At 35.9% G+C, this 22,896-nt stretch overlaps 1 long non-coding RNA gene across 1 annotated transcript in view; it reads right to left on the bottom strand.

The window, feature by feature from the left end:
• Window positions 1–22,896, bottom strand: part of LOC119472547 — a 68,879-nt gene that overhangs the window by 21,479 nt on the left and 24,504 nt on the right. Inside the window, exons 2-3 of the long non-coding RNA XR_005201692.1 lie at window positions 6,179–6,330; window positions 1,668–1,783 (exon numbers count right to left, since the gene is read on the bottom strand). This is a non-coding gene — a long non-coding RNA (uncharacterized LOC119472547). The remainder of the gene's footprint in view (window positions 1–1,667; window positions 1,784–6,178; window positions 6,331–22,896) is intronic.

Raw genomic sequence — 22,896 nt, 5'->3', positions numbered from 1 at the left:
GGGAAAATTATAAAGGGCCCTTTAAACTTCAAACCTCCATTGTGAGCGGTTTAGCTTTTTAGTTGTGAATGGATCTCGGTTTAATGTTTTCCCCTGCTCAGTCATGCCTCCCTCCCTGTCTCACAGCTATTGTTCCAAAGATCATTACCCAAGAAACTTCCAGTATATGTATCTACATCTCAAAATCCGTTTTCTGGGTAATGTGACCCAAGACAATTTGTGACAGACAGGTGTGGTCCTAAGAATAAATTCAAAAATGGAAGTTGGAGGCTAGATTGGCCACAGTTTCATTGGCAATGGGCTACAATTATTAGTAGTGAGTAAAGCTCTTATAATCTTTGGTATGCTACAGTGGTGAAATTGTCAAAACTTTTACCAGTGATAAACTGGATTGGCATGCTGATAAAAAGAATCTATTGACATGTGCACTGTCTCAGGCATTTGAGAGATTCTAGGGTAGTAGTCATTATAAGGACAATGAGAACCCAGGAATGCTACTTAATACTATCCAAGCACGGGAGAAAGACAATGAAAGGGTAAGGATGATTAATCACCAATTCAAGGCAAAGTGTGAAAGTGGAAGGGACTCCTGGCAGCCTATTAAGAGATTCTTATCTACTGAAGCCTGAGGGTAGAAAAAAACTGAGAATTAGGATTCAATTATAAAGGTTAAACTCCAGGGAATGTTGATTTGCAGTATCAGCAAATCTGCTATGCCCAGGTCAAGGTCTGGATTGGAAAGGGGTAGGATCTTAAGATGAAAATATCGTGTTTGATGTACTCAAAAACCTTAAAGCCTCAGATATTCCCCAACCTCTGAACTTGCAAAAATGACCAATTTTTCCTTGCTTGGAGGTAACGGAATAATGTGAAGCTTGCAAATTAACATGGACCGACCAGGATATATCCTACCTAACATTCTAGCTGTAGACAAGTAGCTAGGATGAAGTCAAAGCATAATCTGACTAGAGAAGTGCTAGACCTGCTAAAAAACAATAAACTGTAGGACCTAGCCAATATATACCATCAGGAGCTAGAAGACGTATACATGAGAGTAATAATGAAAAGTTAGATATCACACAAATGTCCATCAACAGATGAACAGATAAGTAAATGTGGCATACCTAGTCAACTGAATACTGCACAGTGTTTAAAAGGAATGAACTACCAATATGTACCGCACAATGGATGACAATTTTGCTGAATAAAAGATATCAGACCAAAATAAATTAAAACTGTTTATGTATACACACTTGTAGAAAATGTAATCTGTAGTTACAGGAAGCTGATTGGTGATTGTCTGGGGATGGGGGGATGAGAGGATGGGAGAAGAGAGAGGAAGGTATACAGAGGGGCATGTGAGATTTTTGTGGGTGATAAATATGTCCATTATCTTGATTTTGGTGATGGTTTTACAGGTATATCCATATAACAAATTCATAAAATTTTACTGTTTAAATGTATTCAGTTTATCACGTCAATTACATTTCAATAAAGCCATTGAAACAAACAAAACAAGCTCAATCCCTCTAATTTTTGTAGGTTTCAGGTCCACAGTGTTCTTCCGTGTACCAGTTACCATGTCCTGGTAGTAGAAAACACTACACAGATTAAGACACAAAAGCAAAGATACAATTCAAATGTCATCTTTACCAGGAAGCACCTACCTCCACTCTGAGGATGCTCACTGGCTCCCCTCCTCTGATCCTTCTCTGTCATCACTCTCATTTCTAGGATTGAGACTTTTGGCCCCTGTGTTTCTCTCTTCCAAGCCTGGGAACTCCTGAGTAGTTGGGAACCACCTTTTAGACTCATCTTGGTATCTTCTTGACTCCACAAAGAATCAGGTCACAGGACTCCTCTTCAACCATTGTTTCTCCATCCCACTGAGCTACAGCGCTGAGCTTTCTGGTGGCACAAGTGAAAAGCCATTTAGTGTTCTTTCTCTGTGTTTCCCTGTCTAAAAATGAAGGAGACCTCTTAATAAGACCTGCATTCCCCTGTAACATCCCTGTGACATGGTGAGGCTGGGTGACTGGGACTCCTCTTCCTGGTGAAAGATCTTCATGGAGCCAAAGTCTGCTTTATCAAGAACGTAGAAAAGTTAGCTTGATGTACACAAGCTAAGCTGTGTCCTAAGAGCCTTCTTGTTTAGTTTTATCCTGTCTACACTCTTCGTTTGCATTCTTCTATTTGCTCAACCACCCCAGCCACAAAATCTCCTTCTAGTTCTCAAGCTAGCCAAATACTCCCACCCCTCAAGGCCTTTGAAATTTTTGTTTCTTCTATTCGAAAGTCTGTGTTGGCTGAAACGAACTGTATACACACACTCTCTTGAATAGTAAATTAAGTTCTGAATTAACTAATGAAAAGTTAAAAATAATAGAAATAATAAAAGCTAATTAAAAAATTTTAATAAAAAATAAAAAGTAAAAAAATTAAAAGCTTGGCAGTGAGTGGAGTCCAGAGAGATGTAGATGCTGTATATCTCAGCCTAGATTCTGTTGCCTGTCCCCTTTTGCTGGGGACACCCAAGTGGCAGTGAAACTGTCTATGTAGTGTATACTTCATCAAGCCTGATGTCTCTTTATACATCATCCCATATCATCCTTTCAGAAGAACTTCAACTAACAACCCCTGAATCTACATTTAAGAGAATATTTATACACAGTGAGATTTCCTGCTTATTGAACCAGACTCAACATCATCAGTCTAGATGTTTCTGAACAACACCTGGCCAGAGTATATGGCATTCTGGAACCCCTTTCCTCAGACTATCAAATACGTCTTCTTTAGCCAAGATGCAGTTTTGAAAAAGGTAAAGACAAATGGTGATACGTAGCAGAGGCACTCCCAGTAGATGACACTCAATGATCATTTTCTACAGCCTCTCATTTTCTATTCCTTTCAGGGCTTATATTCTGTCATTTTTTTGGGATTGATTTCACCTGATTGTGCATGTGTATGGGTGCATATGTGTGTGTATGTGTGTGTGCATGTAGTATTGTTACCACATATATACAGACAACTGTAGACCGTGCATGAAGAGTTGAAGAAATCTGAGACTAGACGTGAAGTCTATGTTTGCCAAAATACATTGCAATTTGTCAACACTCAACTCACATTCCTAACAACAAGTCTTAGATTTTAAATATTATATGACTAAATGCTATCTCACATTCCTGTTTTCTAAAAGTATGGCTTTGGAATTAGCCTGGGTTTAACTCATGACAATGCCATGATACTTTGGGAGAGTACCTTACAAATTGATGATCTACTCTGTAAAATGAAATCTCTCCTGTATGTATTAAGATGTAATATATAAAACAGACAACAAAGTGCCTGATACATGGAGTTGGTTGTTGCTTTGTAATTGCTCATATATTGCTCATAAAATACAATGTCCAACAATACCAGTCATTATTCAAACTTATGGTGCTATTTAATTTCAAAATACACATATTATACATTCAACACATGCACAAAGTATATTGATATACTTTTTTTTTCCTTTTTAAAGACAGGGTCTCCCTCTGTCACTCAAGCTGGAGAGCAGTGGTACAGCCATAACTCACTGCAGCCTCAAAGTCCTGCACTCAACTGACCGTAAAAATTCTGCCTCCAGAGTAGCCAGGACTACAGGTATGTGCCACCACACTTGGCTAATTTTTACAAAACGTTTTGTAGAGATTGGGTCTTGCTATAAATCAGTCAGGCTGGTCTCAAACTCCTTGTCTCAAGTGATCTTGTTTTGTTGCATACCATCTATGTGACCACAGAGAAGTTACTTAACCTCTCCATCCTTCAGTTTTTTTAAATCTGTAAAATAAAACCAATAATAGTACCTCTAATAGAGCTTATATAAGGATTAAACAATGTCTGGCACTTGACAAAATTATGTAAGTATTGTTTATTATTGTAATTACCACTACTTTATCATGTGGTGATGCAGTGGCTAGAGAAAATCAAATGAACACAATAGTAAAGATTAAAGATGTCATATGTACCTCCTTTATTTAACCTAATTTCTGCAACAGATGCTCCTCTCTTAATCTCAACAGGGAACAGATTTCACAGCCCAGGAGCATAATTACAGAAAACGCTGGCTCCTGTGGTCACAATCTTATACTCAGGGCACACTGAGTAACTGCCAATTCAGACCTCAATGGGTGACTAGGGCATATGGTGATAAAGGATCAGTCAAGAGTATACTATAATGTTCAATAAATGCCAGCAGCTTTGTGAAATTAAAAACAGAGTTTATCATGCTGATCCATCAATAAGAGGCTACAAAATATAATGTATAACTTGATAAATGTCTCATTTCTTTTTCCTTCCTTCTCTTCTTTCCTTCTTTGAAACTCGATTGAGTGTATGTTGAGTATTTAACATGTGCCAGACAATGTACCAGGTTGGAAGGTAAAATTAAAACAGACATATCCCTGCCCTCTGGAACACGCAGTCTACTGGGTTTGTTTTTATGGAGCTGTCTGCTGAGTGGGTTCTCTTGTAGACTGAACCATGCCAGGACCTCAGACTTCACTGCATACAAAGTAGAGTCTGTTCTTGATAGCATGACAGCCATTTTTTTTTCTCTGTGCATTCTGATCTCTTGTTCTTGGGCCTGTCCACCTGTGGTAAGTTCCACTCTCAAGATCTACCACCACATGTTGGGATGGAAGAGGAGATTACATTCCATCAGTCACTTTGGTTTTCTTCTGTTAAAGGCTTTGGTAGGAACTACTGACTGATGTGAGATGTGGGGATCATTCATATTCCAGTGCTCCATTTTCTTTTTGTCTCCAGACACATAGGATTGGCTGTCTGTGAAAATAAAGACATAAAGGTCAATAGGTTAATTCTAAGGCTACAGGAACCAATATTCTTTGTTCAGCCAAGATTCTGATTAAACTTTTCTTTTGATTTTTGTCTCTTTTTAGAATAGTCAGTTACAGATCATAACTCTATCTCCACTGGGAGAGAGTGACAAGTAAGAAAAAGTTGAAATGGTGACTGGAGTAAGAAGAAATAACCAACTCTGCATTACATGAACACATTTCTGGCTAAGTTATTTGGAGAGTGGACAGCTTTAAGTACATTCTGCACTGTTGAAATGCAACTCCAATATAGTCTAGAGTTCCTCTGTGGTGAATAAAATCCTCTTGAGATTTTCTTCCTGTAAAGAAGGCTTATTGAAGTTACCTTAAGATATCACTGAAATTAGACATAGACAATAGAAACACAGTATGGGGAGCTACTGGGCACACAGAATATGCAGTTGAGAGAGCTCCTCTTAGATGCTCGGACTTTATACTTTTTTGATACAACTATGGTCCACTGGGCATTTGAGAACCCTGGTGCAGCCTTTCTGATTACTCACTTTGTTTGTTAGTTACATTCCATCCTGGCTTTTGTAGCATGTGGCAATAAATTGTTCTAATTAGATGGTTTTTTCCAGGGTGTTTTATGGATTTGTGTGTGTATGTATAATCTAAAATACTTTCTCATAATTATCAAAATGTGCAAGAATAAAAATGAAGGAAGAAACAGAATGAGGGCCAGATATTTTAATTTCTTTAAACTCCTCCCTTGATAGAGGGATAAATAGAACATAGATAGATAGATACATATGTGTGTATGTGTGTGTGTGTGTGTGTGTATACTGTTTGTGTATAAAGCAGTATTTGAATAGTTTCTTTCACTGTTTCATCACTTCACCACTGAACTCAATTTGTAGTGAAGGAATAAATATTTCTTAAAAATATGTGTGTACATATTGTTTACCTATATAGTACACACACATACACATGCACAAAGAGAAAAGAACCTTTGAAAATTATTCCAGCACTATATATGGAGCTCAGAGATGAAGTGACAAAAAGGTGAGAGAAACTATTCAAGTACTTCTTTGGAGATGGACACAAACATGATTCATGGGTGCACACATTTAGCTCTGTGTACCAAATCTATTTCTGCCCTTTTCCTTTTCATAGAACCATCAGTATTCTATGTTAGGATATATACAGGATAAAGAGTGCTCCATTGGAATCCCCTTTGAGGTCTTCTTCCCAACCAGGTTAGAGAGTGTTGAAGCCAGTAGACTCAGAAACTATGTCCTTAAACAACATTACAGCTAGGAAGCAATTTATTATGCTCCCCTCTAGGCAATGATGTTCACCTTGAGGAATGCAAGACAAACAATCCTTGAAGACAGCAGACTCACTTCCCACAGTGTCTCCTTTCCAGACTGTGCCTCATTTTTTAAGTGCCCAGCATTGGTAATGGACAGGCAATAGTCCTCTGATGGTAAGCAATTCTTTTTTCATAAAGCTGTAGGGAAAAAAAGCCAAGGGCAGTGAATCTATCTGTGGATAATGTACATTAGCTCACTTTTGGTCATCAGCAATATGTATTGAATGTCTTCTATGTGATCTTCCCCAAGTAGGCAAAGCTAAGGATGGAGAAAATATAAAAATTATCTCTAAAATTAAATAATCTACTTGCAGAATTTTAGAAAAGTGAGGCACACAGCAAATAAGTTAAATAGTCAATGTTCATAAATCTCTTTTTAAGTTTAGAAGTGAGACTTTAAAAACATAGATAACAAGAAACAACATCAAAAACTTAAGCAGTAAACTAGATGGTATTATTAAAGAAATACACTAACATTTTGGTGTTCTGATCTGGTCATCAACACTGAGTGTACCCATACATATATTTCCTTAAACAGTGACCTGGAACTGGCAGGCATTTGGTGTGAAGGTGTGTCTTTAAAGAACGCATATCAGAACCTCCTTGGGCCTCGTGGCCCTACTGTGAGCCATGAGGCCTGCAGTAGCTTGGCATCAACTGATTTACTTCCTGAATCAAAATCTGCTTTGTAATGAGATTCACCAGGTGAATCACGAGCCCATCAAAGATCGAGAGGGTCTTTGTAAATATATGTTTCTTGAATCGATGCAATTTATAACCAATAATAATTATGGATAGGAGCATAACCCTCATGAATGTTGAAGTACAGAAAAATTTCAAAGAACATTGAGGATTCTAACAGCATGGCAGACCAAGATAAATAGGCAACTATAATTGTCATGTAAATGTAAAAGCAAAACAAACCAAAAAAACCATTTCTTTAATGTATAGCTTAACTTTCAACAAAAAAGAAAAACCTCCAGATGCTAAGAGCAAAAGTATAAGCATGTGTTGAATCTGTGGTTATTCTGGAGGAGAGCTTGAATAGAGAAATCAGCTAATACCTAGTAAGCTACGCTTTTATTTCACCTCACTTGAAGGACAGAAGTAAAGCATTAGTTCCTTACAAGCTAGGCATTTGGTAGCGAAATCTCCTCATGAAGTTGGGGCCTTTGAAAGACATTGTCCCCAGAGAAAAAGTAGCTTCAATTTCACCTCACTTGAGAAACAGAGGTATATCACTGACCCTTTCAAAGTAGGTATTTAATAATGATTTTCCTTCATAAAGTTGAGACCCATGAATGGCTTCATTCTCAAATTAGACAAAATATACCCTGTGGAACAGGGAAGATAGATACTTTCCTCTAAATAAATGGGGGAGGAATATGCATCTCTCACTAAGTGATTAGAAATCAAAAATCAGTTTAATGTCTGAATTTCTGTTATACACACAGCTGATAAATAAGAAAAAGTTAATAAAAATTGGTCCCTGGCTGGTGATGCTACTGAGATCCTGCTAGAAACAAACATGAAACAATTCTTGAGGGATATTCCTACAACACAGACTACATGTGTTTCCAATGAAAAGATGAACCTGTGTAAAAGAATGTCACAATACAAACCATAAAATATCTAAAATATTATCAGTTGTATGTTTATAAATAGATAATAAAATGATTACAGTCTTATGCATAAAATAAAATTAGTATATTTATAATGATTAAGATGTTAAGAAATAAAATCAAATGAAATAATCTAGGACTGAATAAATATAAAATAGATTTAGAAAATGAGTAATCCCATTACTGGGTATATACCCAAAGGGTTATAAATCGTTCTATTATAAAGACACATGCACACGTATGTTCATTGCCACAGTGTTTACAATAGCAAAGACCTGGAACCAATACAAATGCCCATCAACGATAGACTGGAAAAGGAAAATGTGGCACATATACACCATGGAATACTATGCAGCCATAAAAAAGGATGAGTTCGTGTCCTTTGTAGGGACACGTATGAATCTGGAAACCATCATTCTCAGCAAACTGACAGAAGACCAGGAAATCAAACATCGCATGTTCACACTCATAGGCGGATGTTGAACAATAAGAATACATGGACACTCAGGGAGGGGAGCATCACACACTGGGGTCTCTTGGGGGGACCAAAGGAGGGACAGCAGGGGGCTGGGGAGGTCAGGGAAGGATGACATGGGGAGAAATGCCAGACGTAGGTGACTGGGGGATGGAGGCAGCAAACCACATTGCCATGTGTATACCTATGCAACAATCCTGCATGATCTGCACATGTACCCCAGAACCAAAAGTACAATTAAAAAAAAAGAAAATACTCATAATTTAAATTATAAATCAAATTAATCTATTAAACAACTATTTAGTTACAACCAAATAATGACCAAGGAACTTGGTGATTGATTAAATGACCTAGAATGAAACAAAAAATAGGAGAAAGAAAAGACAGGTTAAGGGAACATCTAGGCTACAATGAGAATCAACATGTATTTAGAGGAGTTTCATTACAAGAGATAGAGAATTACTGCGAGGCAACATTCAAAGAGAACATGACTATAAATATCCCAGGATTTATATTTTCTTAAATGGGCAGAATTAATAAAAGCAAATACCCAGACTCATTGAGGTGAAATTGCAAAACACCATAGCCAAAGATTAAAAAGTATTACAGCAACTAATGAGAAAAGACAGACCTCTTACAAAGAAACCAGAATTACATTGACAGAGTATACAATGGAGGACAGAAAAAGAAGGACATTATGTCTTTGTAGTGCTAACAAAAAATAGACGATCTGGAATTATATACAAGAATAAAGGATCATAATAGGGAAAAGGTGAAGTAAAGGTATTAAAGACTGTGATATTTCACTGAAAGAACTATAAAAGGTCTAATCTTGAGAAACAAGAAAATTGATATCAGTGGAAAAAGTAGATTACAACAAGCGCAAGTGAGCAAAGAATGAGTGAATCACATAAATCAGCAAACCAGCAAAGCATTGAATGTTTAAAATAGCTACCACCATAATAATAATTTGGGGAGAATTAAAAAAAAAACTAGGTCAAAAGTAAAATCATAGATGAAATAAGGTAAGATAGAAGTGCTATAATTAAAGTGTTTTATGCATATTTATTTTACAAATGGGAACCAAAATTGTTAACTAATTTTACATTTCAAATGGAGATTTTGTGATAATGGTTTAAGAATAATTGCCACACATGTGGATATAAATGTCATTTTGCAATCAGTAGGAATAAGCGAATGAAAATAATCAGTCCTGCAGAAGACAAGAAAAGAAGAAAGCAAGCTAAAANAAAAAAAAAAAAAAAAAAAAAAAAAAAAAAAAAAAAAAAAAAAAAAAAAAAAAAAAAAAAAAAAAAAAAAAAAAAAAAAAAAAAAAAAAAACTATGATGAAAAAAGCACAATAAAATACTGCAAAAATAAATCCAACAATTTTCAAAGTTTAAAAAACTTTCAGATTAAAATTATTTAGCTGTACACTTCTTTTTAGAAATATACATAAAACCTAATGATAAAAAAGTTAAACTTCAACACAATTAAGACTTGTAAAATACTTTTTAATCAAATGCTAATATAAAGTTAGTGTACATTATTATAAAAGGAACAAATAGTCTTAGTGTGAAAAAAAGAAAAATATCTCAATGTTTTCTGTTAATTGTATACTGAAATAATGAATTTAGAAATTTTAGGTTAAATAAAATATATTATCAAAGTTAACACCCCCTGTTCTTTTTACATTTTGTATGTGGCAACTGGAAAATATATATATCCACACATGTGATTTTATATATATATAATATATATTTATATATATATATATTTTATATATATATAATTATATAAATTTATATATATATAAATATATAATATATATTTATATATTTATATAAGTATATATTATATATTTATATAAATATATATTATATATTTATATAAATATATATTATATATTTATATAAATATATAATATATATTTATATAAATATATAATATATATTTATATAAATATATATTATATATTATATATTATATATATGATTTTATATATTGTATATTTTATATATTATATATAAATATACATAATATATAAAATATATAATATATACGATTTTATATATATATTTATAATCACACGTCTGATTTGTATTCTATTTCACCTGAAAAATGTTGTTCTAGACTGTTCTCTGATAGGTTAGGGAGCTAGTCTGTGGTAGAGAAGTTTGTTGAGGTGATGAGAGCTTTGGAGCCAAGAGCAGGCTGACAGGGAAACCACATCCTTACATTTTTACTTTTTTAAGGCCAGAGAAAGAAGAACAAGTCTTGATTTCAGGCGTTTTGCCATGTAAAGGGCGCTCAACTTTACAGGCATTTTCCCGTGTATAGGGTGCTCAAATTAGGAGGATTTCCTGCCCTAAGTCTACTTGATATTGCTCCTTAGACCTCTGTACCTCTTGACACATGGCAGTGACCAAGGAGATGCTAAGAAGAGTGTTCTTCATCTGGTCTACTGCCCACCTTCTCCTTCAGCATTCATGTTCCAAATTATGGTGTTTGAGTTAGGTCCAGATATGGCCTATTATTTTCTAATTAGCATGTAGTTTTCTCAGAGAAAGGGATTTTGGGGTAATGTTTGGAATCTTCTTTTAGTCCAGTCCCATCTGTATAACACGTAGATGAATAATTCTGTTACTTGGATGTGGGTGACTCTGTATTTTAATTTCCTGGCTGATTCCATTTGACAGATATTAAAGTTCTTCCTGGCAAATAATGTGGATAGCATAATTAATCAGTATCCTTGGTAAAATATGACCCTTTGTGCAAGTTTGTTTAAGGCAGGGTACAATTTTACCTTCCAAAGGACCTTTGGCAATGTCTGGAGACATTTGGGGTTATGATAATTTGGGAGGAGATGATACTGGCATCTAGTAGGTAATGGTCAGGGATGCTACTAAACATCCTACAGTGCAGAGAACAGCCTCTTACAACAAAAAATTATCCAGCCAAAAATTTTCATTAATGTTCAAACTGAGAAAACTTACTGTAAGGTAACCTAATAAAGAATATATGAAATGTTTATAAATCTACATAAAATTATTTCAATGTAAATTTATATTGAATGCCTAAGCAGAAAAGTACAAAAGCCTTAAGTGCACATCTCAATCCATTTTCATAAAATTAGCACATCTGTGTAACACATTAGCCAGCTCAGGAAATAGGGCATCACGAATACCCAAGAAGCCTACTCATGACCAGTCTAGTCAGCCTTTCTGATCATAGATCACCACTATACTGACTACTAGTGTCACAGTTAGGTTTGCCTGTTTTTGAACTTTATAGGAATTGAATCATAGTATGCACTTTTTGTGTGTTTGCCTTCTTCTATTCAACGTTACATTTTTACAATTCACCCATGTTGCTGCATAGCTACAGTTTAGTCATTCTTATTGTTGTATAGTATTCTCTTATATAAATATTGCACAGACTATTTTTCATTTAATTATTAAAGCTCAATTGAATGGTTTTCAGCTTTTGGCTCTTAAAAAGGTGCTGCTCTGAAAATTATTTATATAATTTTGTGAAATATGCATACTTTTTGGAGGCATGTTCCTAGCTGTAGAATTACTGGACATAGGGTATGCAGACATCTACCTTTAGTGAACATTGTTGAACACTCCCACTAGTAATGTATGAGACTTGATTTATTTTTAAATATTCAGTTCATAGGTTTTTTTGTATGTATGTACACATTTTCCAAGCTTAGCATCCACATCTTGAGTGCCAAGCTAGTTAGGAAGGAGAAAGAGCACAGCCCCAGTTTCGTATCTTTGCAGTCATTGGGTGACTAAAATATGTTCTAATGAGTAATTGTATTGACCCTATGGGTCCCAGGGAAAGAGCATCAGCTGTGGAGAAAGTTTGTGTCTATAAACCATTTGAAAGAAGTGTTTTTTTGAAACTATTGGTTTGTTCTTACTGCCTTCTTGTAGCCAATTTAGACAAGCAAAACCAAGCTCTGCAATCCTGTTGTGACAAAAATAACTGTAAGATTTTGATAGGCTTGCTTTCTGCAAATGTCACCCAAATGTCTTGCCTCTGACACTGATGCTCTTCTCACTATACTGGGCTATTTCACTGTACATAGTACTTTCTCTTGCACATCTCTATTAGCTTATGTTCAAGTCCCTCGGACTGTAATATACTTGTATATAGAAAAGCCTCTTGAATTCTTTAGATATGAAAACCTTGAGAAAATAAAGGTATTATAAACGTAGTAGCTGTATTGATATTGTTTTGATTCCTCCAACTATTCTTGATATGATACTTCCTTTGTAAATGTTTTAACTCTGGAACTTTTCCAGTTCCATATAAATTAGCATCACAATCTTATAAACATGTTTCTATTTATTGAATCCCAGGTCAAAGTCATTATACAACAAAGAACAACAATTTTCATACCAGACTGCTTGCATGCATGTAAATTGGGGCTCTCTCTCTTGCCAAAGAGGTAATGAATGCAATCTCAGTTTTCATAAGATGAATCAAAAAAATAGAAAAACTAATAAGATAGTTCTCATATCTCAGATAACCTAAATCAGGGTACCTTTCTTCTCCATGAGACTAGTCTTGTACATTTATACATGATGTATTAAGTGATGTAAAGGTAAATCATACAGGAAAAATACAAGACTCACGTATGAGAGACAGTGAATTTTCATTTTTTATAATGGCCTCTGTAAACCATGATGATTTACATCAAATCTCACATTCCTGGAATAACAATTATACCAGGAGGTAGTATAGTGCTGTGGTCAGAAGCATTGAGTCTAATGATCTGGTTCAAATTTTGGTTCTCAAACTCAATAGCCATGGGACTCTTAATAAGTTACTTACACCTTCAGAGTCTCAGCTTCGTATGCAGCAAAATAGAGGAAAATAGTAGCATCTATTCCATGGCTTGAGAAAATTAAAAGGTACTGTTCCTCATATGCAATTAGCTTAATGCTAGAACACAGTAAGAGCTCCACAAACAGCAGCAGCTGCTATGGGGAAATTGACAATGGTAACAAGGACACAGGCATTACTCATGTTTCCTTTGAAAAGGTGTGCCATAAACTTATAATGACTGTGAAAACTTATGGAGAAAGTAAATGTGGGGGATCACGGCTGAAACACCTTAAGTCAATATAAACACTTTTATAATTGGTAATCTTTGAAAAATAGTATGATATCCTATTGTATCAGGCAGTGGGGTGGAGTGGTTAAGAGATCGATTCTAGAATCGGTCTTAGTAAATTTCTCTTCTGCCACTTTTATTCTCTGTCTGATCTGGGCAAGTCACTTAATCTCTCTTGCCCATACAATGGGCCGTAGTGTCTCAAAGCATGTGTTTGCATGCGAGGGTATGTGTCTGTGTGTGTTTAGTACATATGCCATGGTATTGTTTTGAAGACTGAGTCAACAAGTCAATATGGGGGACACCTGCAGCAGGGCATGGCCCATAGTAATTGTTATTAGGTGTTTGCTATTATAATTATTGAACTGGTATGAGATTGGGTGCCTTCTTGAAAGGTTACTTTCTGACTATATAAGGAAAAGGCAGCAATTTCTGAAGAAAGATAAAAATAAAAGTGACTCCACTGCCATCACCTCAGGGTTGAGCCCTGTTTTGTGGCTGGCTTTTTGCATAGGCTGCTGAATGGAGTGTTGAAAAGCACATGGTGCCTTAAGCTTGAATTTGGTGGAGGCTTGGTCCCCAGCTATTGGATGGGAGTGACAGAACCTGCGAAAAAGTTCTTTTCGAAACTGCAAGCAGTTTTTCTGTTTTTCTAGAAGTTGGATATTGAATAGTGTTGATGCATACTATTTCTAAATTCTAAAGCAGATCATGGCATGTGCCTTTCAGTTATGCAAATCTAAATCACAGGTTGTAATTAGAAAAGGAGGTGTTTGAGAAGCTGTAGCTATAAGGAGCTAAACTGTTCTGTGTAATCATGGAAAAGGTCATTTATGTAGTAGGCAGAATAGCATTTCTGTAGGCTGCTGCTTCTGAAAAAGTTTATTTTCTAAGTCTGGAGTTAAATGCCTACAGGATACTGTTTATATCTTGTGTCTTATATTAAGTAACTTCTTGGAGGTGGTCAGGTTCTGAGACCCTGGGACTTTGGAAAGGATATGCAGGAGTCACTTTCACTTTATCCAGGAGGAAGCACCAAAAAATAGCCCCATGTGTTGTAAACTCAAGACTGAAACTTCAAATTTGTGAAACTTTAAAAATTAAAGGGACAATCAGTTTTTCTTGTTAACTTGGAAGCAAGGGATATAAGAAACCAACTTCTCTGGCTTCCCCAGATCCCCTACTCTCTGCTGTCTGTGCACCTCATTTTTAAAGCAGGACAGTGGTGTTCTCCTGTGACTGCTCTGTTGAAATTGTGAGGTAAGCATCTGTTCATATGAGAGTAGAGCTTACCAGTGTCCATCTTCCTGGGCTGAAGTCGACTTTGAGACAGGAAATAAATCTTAGTCTGGAGGTGAGGAGATGATACCTTCATCTCCTTAGGATTATTTGCTTGGGTCTTGTCTCTGAGGAGTCTAGCCTATTTGAAGAAGTTTGGGAAGAAAACTCATTTTCCTTACCACTGAGACAAAGAGGCAGCCTTTAAGCAACTTCATAACAAAAGGCCTGGTATTGTGGCCTCTCAGAACACCCATCTCTAGTCTGCTGTGAATTCAACTCTGTGGGCACTTTCCTTCCCTGAAGTTTGGGGCTTCAGTCAGGCCTTGTGAAAAGTTATAGCTGTCTGTCATGCATAAGTGAAGAAGTAAGGGAAGGCTTGGACAGGAGTATCTAGTGTTAGAATGAGACGCCCTGAGGGCGATAAGCCTAGGCCTGAGGGAGCTGTTAAGGTTTGAGTCCACAAAAAGCCATCCCAGGCTGGGGAAGGACTGGACTGCTGACAGATACCAATGAGCAGTAAGCAGCTGCCTACCCTCAGGGCAGAGAAGAGAGGCCCAGGCTGAGGCACACCAGGATCTGTGAGATTGGGAAAAGATGGTAACATGGATCTGGGTTCCAGATCACCCACAGGTGGTAGGCATTAAGAAAACTTCAGTTTTTCTAGTGTAGTGTAATTTCATTTGTATCTACAAACAGGTGAAGCCTCATAATCTCATAGGCATTGAGATTGTGTCAGTTTTCATATTGCATAGCAAGAAGTGAAAGCAACCTAACCAAAAAACAATCAAACAGCTAAACAACCTGAAATGGTTAGACTTCGTGTCTGCAGCCAAATCTCGAGTTATAATCCCCATTTCCACCTGTCAAGGAAGAGGCCAGGTGGAGATAGTTGAATCACGAGGGTTGTTTCTCCCGTGCTATCCTCGTGAGAGTAAAAGAGTTCTCGTGAGACCTGAAAGTTTTATAAGTGTTTGGTAGTTCCTGAGTTCATTCTCCTTCCTGCCGCCTCGTGAGGGAGGTGTCTGGCTTCCCCTTTGCCTTCTGCCTTGACTGTAAGTTTCCTGAGGCCTCTCCAGCCATGCAGAACTGTGAGTCCATTTAAAACTTTCCTTTATAAATTACCTAGTGTTGGGTTGTTCTTTATAGCAGTATGACAATGAACTGATACATCTCCAAAAAGGTTGATTGCATGGAACAATTAGATAATAGGACTATTAGATATTAGGATATTAGATATAGGACTATTAGATATGCCTCTACCTACCAATTTTTCACTGCCTCACCAAGAGACTAGTTATTTTTACTAATTTCTCTCAGTACAATGTGTTAAGTAAACAATTTTTCAAACTTACAGTTGATTAAAGAATAAACTTTTTATAACTTAGCACATAATAGCCAGAAATATCCAGAGTTCTAAAGTACATCCTACTGAATATTTTATGCTGAAAGTTTCTGTGAATGAAGACGTTTCAATCATATCTCTGGGATTTTAAAAGGGCGGACACATTAACTTTTTTTACAGTTTTTTTTCCTACCATTTTTAAAAGTCCTGTTTCACTTTCCAATTGTGCAGTCTCATTTATAATACTTTTATTTTTTGTAATTTAAGGATGTTACATTCTAAAGATAAATGAACTTAAGGAGAAAATCTCATTTTTGAAATCCTTTTCTGAGTGCGTTTATGCCTACTGCAGTTACTCAAAGGCAATTTTCCTGGGTGGGGTGTTTTCCAACTCACTTCTTTTTTTCCCTTTACAACATTCCCTTTCCCTTTGCCTCTCCTATACACCCTGCACCCCTAACAACAAGACGTATATACACACACTGTGTCCTTTGCTGTTTTCCTCTTTTTAATTTTTAATTTGTATGGCTACATAGTAGGTGTGTGTTTTTGTGGGTACATTAGATACTTTGATACATGCATACAATGTGTAATAACTACATCAGGGTAAAATTTTATCTTTGGGGCTTTTGTGTTGAGCTAGATCACAGAAGGCTTTTGTTTTGGAGATAAAGTATCAAATTATGGGTTAAAATGAAAACTAATGCTTTCATAAATTTTGTGGTACATGTGCCTATTTTCCCAGCAACAGCAAGAACATTCCTATATGTTTGTAAATTAAGGACGTTAGCAGCATAAAGAACCACTTCAAAAAGATTATATATATTAACAGAGACATTTCTTCACCCAGTGGCTGTGTGGTGATGGGGAAACGGAAACCAAGCAGCTGATAGAATTAAAATGTAAAGCATTTGGTTTTCTAGAAATGTTTGGACTTTATTTGCAGCTAATTAACATGAAGTCTTGGGTAGGCATGACTCTTTTCTCAAATACAGCTAGTTTTATCACTTAATATTCATAATAAATATGCTACAATATGGAAATAAACTCTGGAGAGCAACAGGAAAATTAAACCACCAATTTAAGAGATCCAGGTTTGTCACACAGTCTATACCCTTCAGCATCCAGGGCTCAGTAAGCATGGAGGCTGACACACTAAACTGCAAGTAATAACACGGTCACTCCCGTGGAGCAAATAGGTCAGGGCTGCAGGCTGGATATTCCGAGACCAGCAGATCCCCTCATTCCAGGCACACGATCTCCCACAGTCTCGGCTCTTGCCTCAGGTCCTAACACCTGTCCTTAAGTATCTCTAAGTTTCAATAACATTAACCTTTCTTCTTTCTCAATTTCTCGCATAGGAAGAGCTGCAAATCTCCATGTTTCCTTCTGCTTTCTAGCCCCTTTCTGAACAATCTGTTTTTTCTAGGGCATTGAAGGGCCATTCTGGCAGTAAAGCAGATAGTTTTAATTAGGTTTGATTAGTTTTAAATAAATCCTACAGGATTGGGAAAAGCAATCACTAAAAGGTGTAATAAGGATTTTTTTTTAATTTTTTTTATTAGAACTGAAACTGAAACAGTGTGGCTACTCACATTAAAAAGGAAGACTTATCTAGTTTCTACTCTGTAGTATAGAGTAAGGGATTGCCTTTCTTGTGGAATTCACTGCCCTCCCACCCCTCACCCCACATACTTCTGTTTTCTCTCTCAGGCCAAATTAGAACATGGTGGGTGACCACCTCCAGGGACATTGTAGTTGAAATAGGCTCTGGATTGTGCAGTCATTTACAGTTTAAATATATGATTTGTTTATGCTTGCCTGGTTTGTTTTCAGCACAACCTGAAAACTCTTAGATTGTGCCATTTGTTCAGTGTATAAGGAGAAGCATGTGAGATAATTTATAGCTGAAGGAAGAAAAAGCAAAGATATAAAAGTTCTCAGTTGACAGGAATGCTACTTTACGCAATAGGTTTGAGAAGAATTTTATTTTCCTCCACAAATTAGTGCTAAGGAAGATTTATTAACTCTTGTGTTGCAAAGTTGGATTTAAGTTTACCACATATGAAAAGGTTAGGAGAAGCAGAAGCAATCTTAACAGCAAAGTTCTTCATCTAAGCAGTTTTTTTTTTTTTTAATTTTTATGGGTGCATACTAGGTGTATATATTTATGTGGCATGTGAGATATTTTCATACAAGCAAACTATAATGAATCAGGATAAATGGGATATCCATCACTTCAAGCATTTATCATTTCTTTGTGTTATAAATATTCCAATTGTAGTCTTTTAGTTATTTTAAAATCTAAAATAGTACTGGTATCAAAACAGAGCTATAGACCAATAGAACATATCACAGGCCTCAGAAGTAATGCCACACACCTGCAACCATCTGATCTTTGACACACCTGACAAAAACAAGCAATGGGGAAAGGATTCTCTACTCAATAATTAGTGTTGGGAAGGCTGGCTAACCATATGCAGAAAGCTGAAACTGGATCCTTTCTTTACACCTTATACAAAAAATAACTCAAGATGGATTAAAGATTTAAACATAAGACCTAACACCATAAAAACCCTGGAAGAAAACCTAGGCAGTGCCATTCAGAACATAGGAATAGGCAAAGACTTCATGACTGAAACAGCAAAAGCAGTGGCAACAAAAGCCAGAATAGACAAATGTGATCTAATTAAGCAAAAGAGCTTCTGCACAGCAAAAGAAACTATCATCAGAGTGAACAGGCTACCTACAGAATGGGAGAAAATTTCTGTAATCTATCTATCTGACAAATGACTAATATATAGAATCTACAAAGAACTTAAATTTATAAGGAAAAAAAACCCATCAAAAAGTGGCAAAGGATATGAATGGACAAACTTCTCAAAAGAAGACATTTATGTAGCCAACAAACATATAAAAAAAGCTCATCATCACTGGTCATTAGAGTATTGCAAATCGAAACCACATTGAGATACTATCTCATGCCAGTTAGAATATGATCATTAAAGTCAGGAGACAATGGATGCTGAAAAGGATGCCAAGAAACAGGAAAGCTTTCACACCGTTGGTGGGGGTATAGATTAGTTCAGCCATTGTGGAAGACAGTGTGGCAATTCCTCAAGGATCTAGAACTAGAAATATCATTTGACCCAACAATCCTATTACTGGGTATATGCCCAAAGGATTATAAATCATTCTATTATAAAGACACATGCACACATGTTTATTGCAACACTGCTCACAATTGCAAAGACTTGGAACCAACCCAAATACCCATAATGATAGACAGGATAAAGAAAATGTGGCACATATATACCATAGAATACTATGCAGCCATAAAAAAGGATGAATTTATGTCCTTTGCAGGGACATAGATGAAGCTAGAAACCATCATTCTCAGCAAACTAACACAGGAACAGAAAACCAAGCACCACATATTCTCATTCATAAGTGGGAGTTGAACAATGAGAACACACGAACACAGGGAGGGGAACATCACACACCAGTGCCTATTGGGAGGTGGGGGGGCATCTATGGGAGGGTTAGCATTAGGAGAACTACCTAATCTGTATAACAGGGCGATTGATGCAGCAAACAACCCTAGCATGTGTATACCTACGTAATAAACCTGCACATTCTGCACATGTACCCCAGAAGTTAAAATATAATAATAAAAATAGTAAAATAGACTGTAGTCACCCTCTTGTGCTGTGAAATGCTAGAGCTTATTTGTTCAAACGATATTTTTTAACCCATTGGACATCACCACTTTTTCCCCTGCTTCACTACCCCTCCAAGTATCTGACAACTGTCATTCTATCTCAATAAGTTTAGTCGTTTTAATTTTTAGCTCCCACAAATGAGTGAGAACATATGAAGTTTGTCTTTCTGAGCCTGGCTTATTTCACTCAACATAATGTCCTCTGATTCCATCCATGTTGTTGTAAATGACAGAATCTTGCTTTTTTTATGGCTGAATGCAATTCCATTGAGTATACATACCACCTTTTCTTTATTCATTCATCTGTTGATGGACAGTTAGGTTGATTCCAAATCCTGGCTATTGTGAATAGCACTGCAAAAAACATGAGAGGGCAAGTATCTCTTTAATATATTCAATTTCCTTTATTTTGAATATATACGTAGCAGGATTGCTGGATCATACAGTAGCTCTATTTCTGGTTTTCTGAAGAAACTCCATGCTATTCTTCATAGAGGCTATAGTAATTTACATTTCCACCTACAATGCTCCCCTTTCTCTATATCCTCACCAGTATCCATTATTGCCTGTATTTGGATAAAAGCCATTTTAACTGAAGTGAGATGATATCTCATTGTATTTTTGATTTGCATTTCTCTAGTAAATAATGTTGAACTCATTTTCTTATCCTGTTTGCCATATGTATTTCATTTTTTAAGAAATGTCTATTCGGATCTTTTGCCTATTTTTCAATTATATTATTAGAATTTTTACTATATAATCATTTGAGCTGAGCTCCTTAAATATTCTGATTAATCTCTTGTCAGATGAAAAGTTTACAAATATTTTCTCTTATTCTGTGGGTTGTCTCCTCACTTTGTTGGTTGATTCCTTTGCTATGCAGAAGCTTTTCAATTTGTTGTGATCCCATTTGTCCAGTTTTTCTTTGGTTGCCTGTGCTTGTAGGGTGACTCAACAAATCTTTGCATCCATTACTAACATCCTAGAGAGTTTTCCCTAATGTTTTCAGGTAGTGGCTTCATAGTTTGAAGTCTTTCGTTCATTTTGATTTTATTTTTTTATATGGTGAGAGATACGGGTCTAATTTCTGCCTATGGATATCTAGTTTTTTGAGCACCATTTATTGAAGAGTATCCATTTCTCAGTGTATGTTCTTGGCACCATTGTTGAAAATGAGTTCACAGTAGACATGTGGATTTATTTCTAGGTTCTCTATTCTGTTCCATTGGTCTATGTGTCTATTTTTATGCCAATACCATGCTGTTTTGGTTACTATACCTCTGTAGTATCAAGTCAGATGATGTGATTCCTCCAGTTTTTTTGTTTTTGTTTTTGTTTTGTTTTTGCTCAGGATGGCTCTGGCTGTTCCAGGTATTTTTTTGGTTTCATATAAATATTAGGATTGTTTTTCCTACTTCTGTGAAGAATGTCTTTGGTATTTTGAAAGAGATTGCATTGAATCTTTAGATTACTTTGGGTAGTATAAAAATTTTAGCACTATTCTTCTAATCCCATGAAAATAAAATGTATTTCCCTTTGTTATTTTCAGCTTCCTGAAGCAATATATTATAGTTTTCATCATAGAGCTCTTTCACTTCTTTAGTTAAATTTATTCCTATGTATATTATTTTATTTATGGCTATCATAAATAGAATTAGTGTTTTTTTTTTTTCAACCTGATTAATCTCATGATACTTTATTCACTCCATTTTCTTTTTTTTATTATTGCATTTTAGGTTTTGGGGTACATGTGAAGAACATGCAAGATTGTTGCATAGGTATACACATGGCAGTGTGATTTGCTGCCTTCCTCCCCTTCACCTATATCTGGCATTTCTCCCCATGCTATCTCTCCCCACCTCCCCATCCCTCCCCCATTTCCCCCCAACAGACCCCAGTATATAGTGCTCCCCTCCCTGTGTCCACGAATTAGTTTTAAAATTTTTTTCGTTCAGAACATTCACTGTTGGCACATAGAAATGCTACTGATTTTTTCTTATGTTGATTTGGTATCTTACAACCTTGATGAATTTCTTTATCGATTGTAATAGTTTTTGGTAGAGTGTTAGGTTCTTCCAAACATAAAATCATATAATCTACAAACAAGGATAACTTGACTTCTTCCTTTCCAACTTGGGTGCCCTTTATTTGTTTCTCTTATCTAATTGCTCCAACTAGAACTTCCAGCACCATGTTGAATAACAGTGGTGAAAATGGGCATCCGTTTCTTGTTCTAGATCTTAGAGGAAAGGCTTTCAGTTTTTCCCCATTCAGTATGATACTAGCTCTCTAGGTCTGTCATATATAGCTTTTATTGTGTTAAAGTATATTTCTTCCATACCCAGTCTTTTGAGAGTTTTAGTCATGAAGGAATGTTGAATTTTATCACATGCTTTGCTTTTCCAGAACCAATTGAAATGATTATATGGGTTTTTTTTCTTCATTTTGTTGATAAGGTGTACTACATAGGTTGATTTGCATATATTGAACCATCCTTGGATCCCTGGGATAAATCCTGCCTGGTCATGATGAATGATCTTTTAAGTGTGTTGCTGAATTTGTTTTGTAAGATTTTGTTGAGTGTTTTGCATCATTGTTCATTATTTTGTTAAATTTTTTGCATCAATGTTTGTCAGTGAGATTTCCTTTTTTGATGAGTCTTAGTCTGTTTTAGGTATTGGCATAATACTGGTTGGCCTTGTGGATTAGTTTGGAAGTATTCACTCCCCCTCAATTTTTCAGAATGGTTCGAGTAGGATTGATATTTGTTAATCTTTAAACATTATTTAAAATTCAGCAGTGAATCAGTAGGGTCCTGGACTTTTTTTCTTGGGAGACTTTTTCTTATGGATTCAATTTCATTATTTGTTATTGGTCTATTGAGGTTTTGGATTCCTTCATGGTTCAATATTGGTAGGTTGTATGTGTCTAGGAGTAGTACATCCTTTTCTTCTATGTTCTCTAATTTATTGGCATGAAGTTGCTCATAGCAGTCTCTAATAATCCTTTGAATTTCATTTTTAATGTCTCCTTTTTATCTATGGAATTTTGGGGTCTTCTGTCTTTATTTCTCAGTTATTCTGGATAAAACTTTGTCCATTTTTATCTTTTCAAAGCTCAAAATTTTTGAAA

The sequence above is a fragment of the Cebus imitator genome, unplaced genomic scaffold, assembly GCF_001604975.1.
Source record: "Cebus imitator isolate Cc_AM_T3 unplaced genomic scaffold, Cebus_imitator-1.0 Scaffold104, whole genome shotgun sequence".
In the NCBI taxonomy this organism is placed as follows: Eukaryota; Metazoa; Chordata; class Mammalia; order Primates; family Cebidae; genus Cebus; species Cebus imitator.
Note: the sequence above shows the minus strand (reverse complement) of the source record. Positions and strands in the feature narration are given on the sequence as shown.